At 46.8% G+C, this 15082-nt stretch overlaps 1 long non-coding RNA gene across 1 annotated transcript in view; it reads right to left on the bottom strand.

Annotated features, from left to right (window-relative positions):
• LOC142599226 (uncharacterized) overlaps positions 1-15082 on the bottom strand; it is a 1086559-nt gene that overhangs the window by 368687 nt on the left and 702790 nt on the right. The window contains exon 3 of the long non-coding RNA XR_012832848.1: positions 10525-10637. This is a non-coding gene — a long non-coding RNA (uncharacterized LOC142599226). The remainder of the gene's footprint in view (positions 1-10524; positions 10638-15082) is intronic.

The following is a 15082-nucleotide window of genomic DNA, read 5'->3' as shown; positions in this document are numbered from 1 at the left end:
AAATGGTGATCTCCTAAGTTATTGCAAGAGAAATGATGTATATTATGGATCTGAGCTTGAGACTCCTATGCCCCAAAAGAACAGTATAGTTTCATAGAATAATAGAATGGTGTGGGTTCGAAGGGACCTTAAAGATCATCTAGTTCCAACCCCCCTGCCATGGGCAGGGACACCCTCCACTAGACCAGGTTGCCCAAAGCCTCATCCAATCTGACCTTGAACACTTCCAGGGAGGGAGCATCCACAGCTTCTCTGGGCAACCTGTTCCAGTGCCTCACCACGCTCATAAAGAAGAATTTCTTCCTAATATCTAATCTAAATCTACCCTCTTTCAGTTTAAAGCCATTACCCCTCATCATATCACTACATGCCCTTGTAAAAAGTCCCTCTCCAGCTTCCTTGTAGGCCCCCTTTAGGTACTGGAAGGATGCTGATGTATGTCCTGACTGCAGTCCATGTCAACTCCGAGTCACAGTGCTTCTTAGAGAAAAACTTCTTAAAATTCTATTTCTAGCTGCTCTTTGATGGACTAGCTCATTATCTTCATCAGTAGAAAATATAGAAGCTTAGCTATAAGAAAACTTATGCTAATCAGAAAGCTACTCAAGGCCTGGAAGGAAAACTTCCAAAAAGGGGGAAATGTAATCGTGGGATAGAGGCCGTGAGACAGAAACTATAGAATGACTAGTTTGGAATAATTAGTTTGTAACCAAGGTAATAGGTAATGAAGCTAACTGACCATGGCAAGGTACAATGCTGCTATGTTCCATGTACAGTCCCTACCCAACCGGACAATAGGCCCGGGAATATTAATCTTATGAAGTAAGTTGTTATGGACAGGTGCATCCACAGCAAGGATACTGCGCATGCCCGTAAGAAGAGGGTTATCCAGTGGGCACGGGTGTGCAACCACTGACGACCACCAGAGACCCCTTGAGGACCACCGGCTCAAATCACTGAGCATGCGTGACCGGGAGGAGAATATGTAAATGAATTCCAAGAAATGTTTATCGTAGGACTGCCTTTTCTTGGAAAAATAATGAATATGTATATTTTGATTCTATATAACCTGTGTGTTGGTAATCACCTGCATGCACGTTGGGTGGAGCTGTTTCCCCCGTGCATCCAGCGCTGCAATAAAGCAAACCTAGGGTAACTCATGTCTGGTAAATTTCTTATACCCTTTTACAATGGCACCGAACAACATCAAAACAATGAGCAGGTAGACCAGGCTGCTAGAACTGAAGTGGCTCAGGTAGACCTTTACTGGAAATGTAACGATGAGCTATTCAGAGCTTGGTGGGCCCATGACACATCAGGACGTCTGTGTGCAACACACAGATGGACTGGGATATAAATTTAGCAGAAGCCAGAGGCTCTGCAAACTGATATGGCCCTGCCCAAACAAAACCCCTGCATACTATGGGAGGAGATATGGTCCCCATAGTGCACGTAGGGAACTGGCTGGGAAAGAAAGTGTAGGTTACTCCTTCCTCAGGAAAAGGCAAACCCATCTGTGGGACTGCTTTCACTCAAGGATCCAGGTCTCCTTGGTGTATAATGCAGGAAGATGAGGAAATCCAGTGTTTACCTCAGAGATTTAACCTTGGGGGAAAATAACCCATGATTTGAATTGTAAGATGCCATGATTGGAATCATAGAATAATACAACAGCTCAGGTTGGAAGGGACCTCAAAAAATTCATCTGATCCAAACTTTCATGGGTAAGGGAGCCTAAATGAGATTATCTAGCACCCTGTCCAATCACATCTTGAAAACTTCCAGCGTTGGGGACTCTATCACATCCCTGGGGAGGTTGTTCCAGTGACTGATTGTTCTCACTGCAAAAATTTCTTTCTTATATTGAGATGAAATGTCTCGTGGTGTTGTCCCAAATCTGGGTTCTTCACCTGGTGTGCAAAGAGCCAATCACACACAGAGTCAAGATATTTGTTTATTTCAATTCTGGCCAGAATAGGGTGCCAGGCATCTAACACCAGCCAGCACACCGAGTGCATCCAGCGTGCCTTTTTTATAATAACAAGATGTAGCCTATTGGTGTTCTTAAACTTCCTTAACCACCTTTCACCTGCCTTCACCACACATATGCATTTTATTTCATGTTTCAAACATTTGGGGAGGTCTTCTAATTAGCATGCTCATTATTCACAAAGGGGTGTACATTTTAATATTAAAATGAATACAAGTGAGTTGAGGATACACTATTTCTTGATACTATTCCAAGGCTAGACATATTTTTTTATACACTTGCAATAAGGAAAGAATACCTTGAACGGTCATATTTTTCTAAACCGCATACCTTAAAGGGTTCTATTTTTCTAAACCCCTAGCCCATTGAGAGATCGCAATACCTATTGTTTTAAATCCTTGGTCCATTGAGAGGTCCTACTCTGGTTACTATGGTTTCAGAACATACTATCAAGGATACTTGAGGTGGCATATACTTTGCACAGTCTTAACTCTTATTTTTCCTACATCATCAGTGATATCTTGCATCGAATTTAAAAGTTAATCATGATTCTGTAGCTAAGACGTTACAGATACTTTTTCATAGTTCCATAGTGAAGAATGTTACAGACAGTTTTGTAGATAGTTGCTAGGTACTACTAAGGATGGCTATTGTACAGTCCTACCCCTATGTTAGTTAATATTTATCCAAACAATGTATCAATTAAGACGTGATTGTCAAGAGGTAGAAGCATAACTGATAAATTGTTAGTCTGATCAGCAGACCCTGAAGAACCATTTGGAAGTGCCAGAAGTATTGAGAAACTAGGGGAAAGGTAATTTGGGCCAGGGTCTCCGTGACCACCGACCCATGAGCCCCCTACCCAAATTATACCACCTACTCAAAAGATCAAGGCGGAGAAAGGAACTGAGCATGTGTTCTAGTTTACATACTAAGCAAAGAAATATGAACAGATCATTGTAACGGGGAGTGTACTAATTTGTAACTTTTGTGTAAAAATAAATATAAGAGAACCGGCATTAGGTGTGCTTGATTTGATGGAAATCCACCGAGCACCCAGGCCTGAATAAAAAGCAATCTCCTGTGTGTGTGAGAATTGACTTATTGCACACCAGGCAACAAATCTGCTTTTCAGACAACATCAGTGCAACTTGTACCCATTGCCCCTTGTCTTCTCCATGGGGCTCCTTGTGAAGAGATCCTCTCTCCTCTTTGTAGCTGCCTTTTAAGTACTAGAATACTGTGAGGAGGTTTCCTCTTCTCCAGGGAGAAAATACCTAACTCCTTCAGTCTTTCCTCATAGGGCAGGTTCTTCAGCCCTTTGATCATCTTTGTAGCCCTCTCTCGGACCCTCTCCAGTCTGTGTGCATCTTTCTTGAATTGTAAGGATGCTGTGAATGAGATTTTGTTGCATGGCTTTGGTTTAGCAGCAATTTAAGATTTATTAATATTTGAGATAGATCACAATATTAGATTGCATAATTATTAACAGCACTTCATCATCAGCCAATTTAACTGAGCGATTCAATGGAATTTGTTACAAACAAAATAGCGACTTAGTTAAAGATTTGAGAAAGGCAAGGGTCGCCCAAAACTTACAACAAGGTTGCACAGATAGATGGAGGTTAAATCAAATCACACATACAGACAAGCAGACAATCCTGGATCAAATTACACACACACAGACAGACAGGCAAATAGTTCTGAACCAAATTGCACGCGCACGCGCACACACACAGAGGTTAACCTATGATTAAAATTTCCTTTTTTGTGAGTTTCATGAATTACTCACTTCTACGTGCCGGCATTCATCAATGGACAGTCAGTGAACCTCGCGAAATCTGGTTTTTGAGTTCTCGCAAAATTGTTGACGGACGATCTTAGAATCCTCATGAAATCTACCCTGAGAGGCGTCCCAGCTCAGGGGGAGATACTGGGTCACACAGCCCGCTGCTGTCCCAGAGAGCTCAAAAGGTCTCACTTTTGGATTGCTACTTATAGGATCTCAAGATGATTGACTTTGGTCAGTATTCTCCATTCTGGCCACAGTTCATGCTGAGTCATTCTGGTAGACAGTTCAGGGAGCAGATGGCCTGAGTGTGGCCAGAGTGTCTGAAACCTAAGACACTGCACTTGTATCCAAGATAGCAGCACAATGGGGCTTATCCTGCGATCTCAGAGTGGCCTGGGGGGCTGCACCACCACAGAGGACCAGAACTGGACACAGTACTCCAGGTGCGGCCTGACAAGCACTGAGTAGAGTGAGATGATCACATCTCTATCTCTGCTAGTAACACTCCTGCGGATGCAGCCTGGGATCCCATTTGCCTTTGTTGCTGCAGCAGCGCACTGCTGACTCACGTTCAGCTTGTTGTCCACCAGGACCCCCCGGGTCCCTTTCAGCAAGGCTGCTCCCCAGCCACACAGATCCTAGCCTGTACTGGCCTCTTTGGTTATGTCATCCCAGGTGCAGGACTTTGCACTTGTCTTTGTTAAACATCACACTGTTCTTGCTAGCCCACTCTTCCAGGCTGTCCAGGTCTGTCTATAAGATGGCTCCCCCTTCTGACATGTCCACCTCACCACCCAGTTTGGTGTCATCAGCAAACTTGGTGAGGGTGCTTTCAATCCCATCGTCCAGATCATTTATGAAGATATTGAACAGCATGGGGCCCAGTATTGATCCCTGGGTGACCCCACTTGTGACAGGCTGCCAGCCTGAGTAAAAACCATTGATCACCACTCTCTGAAGGCAGTCTGTTAGCCAATTTCCTACCCATCTTGCAGACCACCCATCCAGTCTGTATCTTGCCAGTTTGTCCAGGAGAAGGCTGTGGGAAACAGTGTCAAACGCTTTGATGAATTCCAAGTAAACGACATCCACTGCTCTCCCCACGTCAACAGAAGATGTTATTTTGTTGTAGAAGGTGATCAGGTTAGTCTGGCATGATTTGCCTTTGGTAAATCTGTGCTGGCTTTTCCCAATCACCTGCTTCATTTGGTTTGTGATAGTTTCTAGGAGGACTCGTTCCATTACTTTCCCAGGGACTGAAGTAAGACTAATGGGCCTGTAGTTTCCTGGGTCCTCTTTTGGGCCCTTCCTGTAGATGGGTGTGACATTTGCCCTCTTCCAGTCATCAGGGATATCCCCTGATCTCCAGGACTTTTCAAAGGTTATAGACGGTGGTCTTGCAACAGTGTCAGCCACTTCTCTTAACACCCTGGAGTGGATTCCGTCCAGGCCCATAGATTTATGTGGGTTGAGCCCTTGAAAGATGTCGCAGACCAGCCCATCCTCCACTACTGGTGGGTCGACACATGTTTGTCGTAGTTACTTGATCCTGTGATCCGGGGTCCAGCTACGCCAGTAAAGACAGAGGCAAAGGTATTGAGAACCTGTGTTGGGTTTGCGTGGCAAGGTTTTGGTAGCGGGTGGGGGGGGCTACAGGGGTGGCTCCTGTGAGGAGCTGCTAGAAGCTTCCACAGTGTCTGACAGAGCCAATGCCAGCCAGCTCCAAGATGGGCCCGCCCCCGGCCAAGGCCAAGCCAATCAGCGCCTCTGTGATAACATATTTAAGAAGGGGAAAAAAAAAAAAACAAAAACAGTTGGGGGGAAGTTTTTGCAGCCGGAGAGAGAAGTGCGAAGATGTAACACCAAGGTCAGTGCAGGAGGAGGGGGGAGGAGGTGCTCCAGGCGCCGGAGCAGAGATCCCCCTGCAGCCCGTGGTGAAAACCATGGTGAAGCAGGCTGTTCCCCCTGCAGCAGCCCATGGAGGAAGGATGAGGGGGTGTAGAGATTCCACCTGCAGCCCGTGGAGGACCCCACGCCGGAGCAGGTGGAGGCACCCGAAGGAGGCTGTGGCCCGTGGGAAGCCCAGGCTGAAGCAAGTCCCTGGCGGGACCGGTAGACCCGTGGAGAAGGGAGCCCACGCCAGGGCAGGTTTGCTGGCAGGACTTGTGACCCCATGGGGGACCCCACGCTGGAGCAGTTTTCTCCTGAATGTCTGCACCCCGTGGGAGAGACCACGATGGAGCAGTTCGTGAAGGACTGTAGCCCGTGGGAGAGACTCCATGTTGGAGCAGGGGAACAATGAGAGGAGTCCTCCCCCTGAGGACAAAGAAGCGGCAGAAACAACGTGCGCTGTACTGACCGCAACCCCCATTCCCCGCCCCCCACCCCCACCCCGTGCCGCTGAGGGGGGAGCAGGTTGAAGCCGGGAGTGAAGTTGAGCCCGGGAAGATGGGAGGGGTGGGGGGAGGTGTTTTAAGACTTGATGTTATTTTCTCATTGCTCTATTCTGTTTTGTTTAGTAATAAATTAGATGAATCTCTTTTCTAAGTTCAGTCTGTTTTGCTCGTGATGATAATTAGTGAGTGATCTCTCCCTGTCCTTATCTCGACCCAAGCCTTTTGTTATACTTCTCCTCCCCATCGTGCTGGGGGAGGGGTGAGCGAGCGGCCGCGTGGTACCTTGCTGCCGGCTGGGCCTAAACCACGACAGAACCTCTGGCTTGTCAGCATTATTAGTGACTAGTTTTCCCACCCTGTTTAGCAATGGGCCTATGTCTTCCCTGTGCTTCTGCTTACTGCTCACTTATCTGAAGAACCTTTTCTTCTTGTTCTTGACATCTCTTGCCAATTTCAGTTCTAGCTGAGCCTTAGCCTTCCTGACTACATCTCTGCATGCCCTAGCAAGGTTCTTGTATTTGGTTGCATTTCCAAAGCCAGTATGCTTCTTTTTTTTTGCTTTTAAGCACACCCAAAAGGTCATTGTTAAGCCAGGGTGGTCTCTTCTTCTGCCTTCTTCCTTTCCCTTTGTAGGGGATGGACTGTTCTTGTGCTTCCAGGAGGCTGCACTTACAAGCTCCTTTGCCCTCCATGGATGCTTCCCATGGAATCCCTCGCAGCTGGGCTCTGAGCCTATTGAAGTTGGCTCTTCTAAAATCCAGGGTCTTTGTACTAGTACTGGTCTTCAGCGTGCCTGGCAGGATCCTAAACTCCACAATGTTGTGGTTGCTGTATCCAAGGCTACCATTGGTAGTTATGCTGTCAAGTTAGTCTTCTCAGTTTGTGAGTAGTAAATGTAGCAATACGCTGTTCCTAGTCGGCACATCCAGCATCTGTAGCAGGAAGCAGTCCTCAATGCATTCCAGGAACCTGATGGATGATCTGTGCACCGCTGTGGTGTTTTCCCAACAAATGTCCCGGTAATTGAAGTCACCCATGAGGACCAGGTTCTGTTGGCCCAAGACTTCCTTGAGCAGCCAAAGTAAGGTTTTGTCAGTCTCGTCAGCCTCATTGGGAGGTCAGTAACAGATACCTAACATAAGATTCCCTTTGGTGACAATCCCTCTAATCCTGATCCAAAGGCATTCGATAGAACTTTTGTGGTCTCCAGAGCTCACATCCATACACTCGAATTTTTCTTTTACATAAAGTGCAACTCCACCTCCTGTTCTTCCCTTCCTATCTTTCCAAAAGAGTTTGTAGCCATCCATTGTGGTCTTCCAGTCATGTGAGTTTTCCCACCAAGCTTCTGTGGTTCCTATGACATCATAATTCTCAGACTGGGCATGGAGCTCCAGTTCCTCTTGTTTGTTGCCCAGACTATGTGCGTTGGTATACACGCACTTGAGGTGGCTGGACTTACGGTTCTTGATTTGGAGAGGGTTGGGGAGCATTCCTCGCTGCTCTGGTAGGTGCACTCCTCCACCCTGTTGCTTATGAATATGCAGGTGTCACAGGTTTGGACACTACCCTCCAAGTTCTTTAGTTTATGATGGCTGTATGATGGTCGTATGTCAAAAGTACCACAGCAGGAGCCACTCGAACCAATGCAGGATGAACCTCATGAGGAAATGGGCAAGTACATCAGTGATCCAACCTGAGCTGTGTTGCGGAAATAACTAGAATTACAATTTATATCAGGTCAGAACAGAAACAGTTTTATATTACTATATATGAGACACTTTGAAACTTGTAGTCCCACACCATCTTTGTCTTAAAGATCTAGAGTACAGTAGAAGGACCGCAGACACCCTGCTCATGACTCCTGGGAGCCAGGATCGATCACCATGTGGGCCGTGCTGTCCCATCATCCATTCTTGCCTCTAGATTTTATAATCATTTATAGTCATTAGTCCAAGCACTTCTTCCTTCTCTTCTTCCCCATTCCCCAATGCACTCAGCATCATTACTCTGACCTCTGCTTAAGCCACGCCTCATTGCATCTTCTCACATAACAATTTGCCACAACATAAGATCAATTGACCCATACATGAATACATACAGAACCACCAAAGTTAATCATCCTAACAAAATATACTTCAATGTTGTTTTAAGCAGCTTTTCCTGAGCATCCTCCCATGTCTGGGAGCCATCCCAACCAGTCAAAAAGGCTTTTCTCCAGGTATTTCATCTTTAGTTTTCCTCAAATTTTATGTATGTCTCTTTCTATTCTCTGGTCTTGGTCTACATGCATACAGCAAGTGGTGTTAACTAATACGCATATACCTCTTTGAGTGACGAACACATAATATTATGGCATTCTGCTTTGCAGATGCTTGTTCTACCTCTAAATCTAAGGTTGAAATAGCATTAACTGTAGCATTGCCCATCTCTTCTGTTACAGGAGATATATTTACAATAGCCTTTTCTCCTAGCCAGGGGAGGAATGCTCATGTAAATTGGTGGAAGCCAGTTTGTCACATAACAAGTGTATTTTGCACAGAGCATTTTCTGCTTCATTTGGTGTGTTGGGGTAAGTTGTGCTCATCATTCTAGAAGAGGTCCAGACCCTGGAGGTAGGAGAGAAGTTCTTGCAAAAGGAAGACCTTCCCTTGGTCGAGGAGGATCGGGTTAGAAAACATCTAGGCAAACTCGACATGCACAAATCCATGAGTCCTGATGGGATGCACCCACGAGTGCTCAGGGAGCTGGCAGATGTTATTGCTAGGCTGCTCTCCATCATCTTTGAAAGGACATGGAGAGCAGGAGAGGTGCCTGAGGACTGGAGGAAAGGCAATGTCACTCAGGTCTTCAAAAAGGGCAAGAAGGAGGACCCGGGAAACTACAGGCCAGTCAGCCTCACCTCCATCCCTGGAAAGGTGATGGAACAGCTTATTCTGGGGGTTATCAATAAGCATGTGGAGGAGAAGGAGGTTATTGGGAGTGGTCAACATGGATTCACCAAGGGGAAATCATGCCTGACCCATCTGATAGCCTTCTATGATGGCATGACTGGCTGGATGGATGAAGGGAGAGCAGTGGACATCATTGTCTACCTCGACTTCAGAAAGGCTTTTGACACCGTCTCTCATAACATCCTTACAGGCAAGCTTAGGAAGTGTGGGTTGGATGAGTGGACAGTGAGGTGGGTAGAGAACTGGCTGAATGGCAGAGCCCAGAGCGTTCTGATAAGCGGTGTGGTCTTATTCAACATATTCATCAATGACCTGGATGAGGGAACAGAGTGTACCCTCAGCAAGTCTGCTGATGATACTAAGCTGGGAGGAGTGGCCGACACACCAGAAGCCTGTGCTGCCATTCAGCGAGACCTGGACAGGCTACAGAAGTGGGCAAAGAGGAACCATATGAAATGCAATAAGGGCAAATGTACCTAGGGAAGAAAAACTCCATGCACCAGTACAGGTTAGGGGTTGACCTGCTGGGAAGCAGCTCTCAAGAGAAGGAACTGGGAGTCCTGGTGGACAACAAGCTCTCCATGAGCCAGCAGTGTGGCCTTGTGGCCAAGAAGGCCAATGGTATCCTGGGGGGCATTAAGAAGAGCGTGGCCAGGAGGTCGAGGGAGGTTATCCTTCCCCTCTACTCTGCCCTGGTGAGGCCACATCTGGAGTACTGTGTCCAGTTCTGGGCTCCCCAGTCCAAGAAAGACAGGGAAGAGAGTCCAGCAGAGGGCTACAAAGATGATTAGGGGACTGGAGCATCTCTCTGATGAGGAAAGGCTGAGAGAACTGGGTCTGTTTAGACTGGTGTGGTGGGTTGACCCTGGCTGGGGGCCAGGTGCCCACCAGAGCCGCTGTATCACTCCCCTCGTTCATTAGCTGGGGGAGAAAAAAAGTACAACGAAAAGCTTATGGGTCGAGATAAGGACAGGGAGAGATCACTCACTAATTATCGTCACGAGCAAAACAGACTGAACTGAGAGAGGGAATTCATCTAATTTATTACTGCGCAAAACAGAGTAGAGGAGTGAGAAATAAAACCAAATCTTAAAACACCTCCCCCCACCCCTCCCATCTTCCTGGGCTCAACTTCACTCCCGGCTTCAACCTCCGCCCCCACTCAGCAGCACAGGGGGACGGGGAATGGGGGTTACGGTCAGTTCATCACACGTTCTTTCTGCTGCTTCTTCATCCTCAGGGGGAGGACTCCTCTCATCATTCCCCTGCTCCAGCATGGGGTCCCTCTCACGGGAGACAGTCCTTCACGACCTTCTCCAACGTGAGTCTCTCCCACAGGCTACAGTCCTTCACGAACTGCTTCAGCGTGGGTCTCTCCCACGGGGTGCAGACCTTCAGGACCAGACTGCTCCAGCATGGGGTCCCCCACGGCGTCACAAGTCCTGCCAGCAAACCTGCCCTGGCGTGGGCTCCTCTCTCCACGGGTCCACAGGTCCTGCCAGGACCTTGCTCCAGCGTGGGCTTCCCACGGGGTCACAGCCTCCTTCAGGTGCCTCCACCTGCTCCGGCGTGGGGTCCTCCACGGGCTGCAGGTGGAATCTCTACACCCCCTCATCCTTCCTCCATGGGCTGCTGCAGGGGGACAGCCTGCTTCACCATGGTCTTCACCACGGGCTGCAGGGGGATCTCTGCTCCGGCACCTGGAGCACCTCCTCCCCCTCCTTCTTCACTGACCTTGGTATCTGCAGAGTTTCTTACATCTTCTCACTCCTCTCTCCGGCTGCAAAAGCTCTCTCTAACTGGTTTTTTCCCTTCTTAAATATGTTATCACAGAGGCGCTGATTGGCTTGTCCTTGGCCAGCGGCGGGTCTGTCTTAGAGCCGGCTGGCATTGGCTTTTATCAGACACAGGGGAAGCTTCTAGCAGCTTCTCACAGAAGCCACCCCTGTAGCCCCCCCCACCCGCTACCAAAACCTTGCCACACAAACCCAACGCACCTGGAGAAGAGAAGACTGAGAGGGGATCTCATCAATGCTTATAAATATCTAAAGGGTGGATGTCTAGAGGAAGGGGCCAAACTCTTTTTGGTGGTGCCCAGTGACAGGACAAGGTGCGATGGGCACAAACTGGAACACAGGAAGTTCCATCTGACTATGAGGAAAAACTTCTTCACTTTGAGGGTGACCGAGCACTGGAATTGTCACCGAAATCCGGGAATAAACCTCGTAACACCAATGTAGTGTTAAAAGGCAGGCATTCTTTATTGCAGCGCTGGATGCACGGGGGATAGCTCCACCCAACGTGCATACCTAGCCTACGAACATGCACATATTTATATTCTCAGTACACACATGGTTACAATTACATCACATAGTTACATAGTTACTTCATTATGACTGGTGTAAAACTTTCTCGCTTTGCTTTTAAAGCTATATACTTAAAGAAATTCAGAGAGCATGCCCAGTGAGGGGTGGTCGTACCTTGGAGGTGGGTAGCTTTTAGCATGGAGGTGTGTTTTGGTATTATAATGAGATTATAATGAACAAAGTTCACTCAAAGGACATGATTTTGACAGAAAATGAAATATTATTTGGCTCATGTACCAACCACGCAGTTTATCAGTTCTATGGTACCACCAAGCTCTCAGGTTCTCATTCCTAAAATGTTTTTCTCATTCCCTATTACCGCTAATAATCTCATCTTGATCCCATCACCATGGTTAAAAAGTTAAACACATCGGTTACAGAATAGGTCGCCCAGAGAGGTTGTGGAGTCTCCTTCTCTGGAGATACTCAAAACCCGCCTGAACCCCATCCTGTGCAACATGCTCTAGGTGTTCCTGCTCTAGCAGGGGAGTTGGACTAGGTGATCTCCAGAGGTCCCTTCCAACCCCTACCAATCTGTGAATCTGCGAATCTGTACTGAGATGCCATGAAAACCCCATTCTAATGTAAAAGTGCCAGTCCAATTAATAGGCAATATCTTACAGACCTTAGAGCGACATACCCCTCATACCCCTCATAATAAGATCTTATCATATAACAATTCTTACCGGTTAGTACTATATGACCAGTAATATAAACCCAAATGCAAAATCCCACAGCAAACAAAGCTATGATTTCCAGAAATATTCGACAGGTTCAGGTTATAAAAACTGGGTCATCAAAGTCAATTTGCAGGGCTGTAGATTGTTCTTCTGTTGACATTTGATCAAAGGAAGTTCGTCCAGATCATTCAGCTCTGCTGTGACAGTTGATACACTCTGTGTTGTGTCTGAAGGTGGTGTGACCCTTTTACACTGGGAAGCATGGCTCCAGTTGAGCAGACCCTTGCATTTTCCTGCAGTATTAGTAATTAACAGTACCTGATATGGTCCCTTCCAGCATGGTTGAAGTGTGTGTTTTGCTGGTATACCTTAACGTAGACCCAGTCTCCTGGTTTCAAGGAGTGACAGACTTGAGTGGCGGGTTCAGATAAGGCTTCTTTTGGCTCTGTGTGAAAAGTCCTAACACATTTCATTACTGCCTGACAATATTTTAGAAGAGTGTCATCTGTCAACTTTAAGTTTGCCTCTTTGGGAGTTAAGGGTGCTGTATAAGGCAGTTGCATGGGTCTTCCCATTAAAATCTTAATCATAGAATGGTTTGGGTTGAAAGGGACCATCAAAGATAATCTAGTCTGTGAGAAACCGGACTGAAAGAACTTTTGTCTCAAAGATTGCTTTGCTCAAGCGGGAAACCCCTTCAGCTACTGAGTGCAATAAGGGCAATTGCCGGGTCGTAAGGATGATTGCCGGGTCGTAAGGACGATTGCCGGGTCATCGAGACTTTCAACCTTCGAAAAACGCCTTGCCGGATCACGCACCACGGAGTCAGATAACAGTCGTGTGAAGAATGGGGCTGGAACTGTGTGTATGCATGTGCAGGAATGTGGAAGACGTGTCGTACGTGCCATCGTGAAGACCACCACCAGTATAAAAGGGGACCGCCAAGTTGAGGATGGCGCGCCTTCGCCCACCGCCACAGAGCAAGAGATTTGGACCCTCCCGAGACGGACCTCCGAGACGCTGTGGACCCGTGCCGTGCCTTCGTCCACGGGACGCTGTGGACCCGCGTCTTCGTCCGCCGTCGCAGAACCAGAGATTTGGACCCCTTTCCCCCACCGAGACACCGTGGATCCGTGGCAGTGACTATTCTTGCGATTCTACCCCGGAGTCTAGCTTGGTTTTCTGCCTTTCTTTTCTGCCCTGTCCTATCGCTCTTATCGGTTACCTTTACCTTTTCTTTTTTACTCTTTCCATAATAAAAAAACTGTTTCTGGTGTACGGCATTTGACCTCGTTTGTGTCTTAATCTCGCTCTTGGGATCGTATCGAAACCTCCCCGATATCGGATCGGGACATAGTCCAACCCCCCTGCTGTGGGCACGGACACCCTCCACTAGATCAGGTTGCTCAAAGCCCCATCCAACCTGACCTTGAGCACTTCCAATGATGGGGCATCCACAACTTCCCTGGGCAACCTGTTCCAGTGTCTCACCACCCTCATCGTAAAAAATTTCTTCCTTCTATCTGTGATGGGTTAACTTTGGCTGACCACCAGGTTCCCACCAAGCTGCTCCATCACTCCTCCTCCTCAGTGGGACAGGGGAATTAGAAAAGACGAAAAACCCGTGGGTCAAGAGAAAGGCAGTTTAATAAAAAAAAAGCAAAGGCCACATGTAGAAGCAAAGGAAAGCAAAAAAAATTATTCTCTACTTCCCATCAGCAGGAGATGTCCAGCCACTTCCTGGGAAGTACAGCCTCACTATGTGTAGCAGTTGCTCTGGAAGACAAATGCCTCAATAATGAATGCTCTCCCCCTCCCCCCTCCCCTCCTCTTCTTTCTCTTAGCTTTTATTGTTGAGCACAATGTCTTAAGAAATTGAGTACTGTAAGATATAACAAGTCTTTCCTCCCTGCCTAAGTGGCCTCAGTACTGTCAACTCTCAATTTTATTACTGAATGTTTGGGTCTTTGTTTTTCTTTTCTAAAAATAATTTTTAATTTTTTTAACTTATGATAGGTGTACAAATATACCTGAAAATCAAATTTCATTAAAAAAAAGTAAATTGCTAAACTTGTGATTGAAGAAAAAAGCCTAAATATAATAAAAATTTATAATGACTGTGCAGAAAACCATTACGCAAAGAAAAAAAACCACATCCATTTAAAATCACACAAACATTTTTCAATCAATAAAGCACTGAAATGCTGAGATTTTGTCACACTGACAATTACATGTCAAAACCCCTAAACTTTCATGGAATGCCTTATTTCAATCTACCTTAGAATGGATAGATTTTTTTAAAGAAAAATTGCAAAAAGTAATTACCGTGGTTTAACCTCAGCCAGCAACTAAGCACCATGCAGTCAGTCAGTCACTCACTCCCCCGCAGTGGGATGGGGGGAGAATTGGAAGGGTGAAAGTGAGAAAACTCGCAGGTTGAGACAAAGACAGTTTAATAGGTAAAGCAAAAGCCGTGCATGCAAGCAAAGTGAAACAAGGAATTCATTCACTACTTCCCATCAGCAGGCAGGTGTTCAGCCATCTTCAGGAAAGCAAGGCGCCATCATGCGTAATGGTTACTTGGAAAGACAAACACCATCACTCTGAACATCCCTCCCCTTCCTTCTTCTTTCCCCAGACCCTTATATGCTGAGCATGATGTCATATTGCATGGAATATCCCTTTGGTCGATTGGGGTTAGCTGTCCCAGCTGTGTCCCCTCCCAACTTCTTGTGCACCCCCAGCCTACTTGCTGGCAGGGCAGTGCGAGAAGCAGAGAAGACCTTGACTCTGAGTAAGCACTGCTCAACAACAACAGGTCCATATAACAAAAACATCTCTATATTATCAACACTGTTTCCAGCAGAAATCCAAAACATAGCCCCATACTAGCTACTATGAAGA

The sequence above is a fragment of the Balearica regulorum genome, chromosome W, assembly GCF_011004875.1.
Source record: "Balearica regulorum gibbericeps isolate bBalReg1 chromosome W, bBalReg1.pri, whole genome shotgun sequence".
NCBI lineage: Eukaryota > Metazoa > Chordata > Aves > Gruiformes > Gruidae > Balearica > Balearica regulorum.
This window is presented reverse-complemented; position numbering and strand designations above follow the sequence as displayed.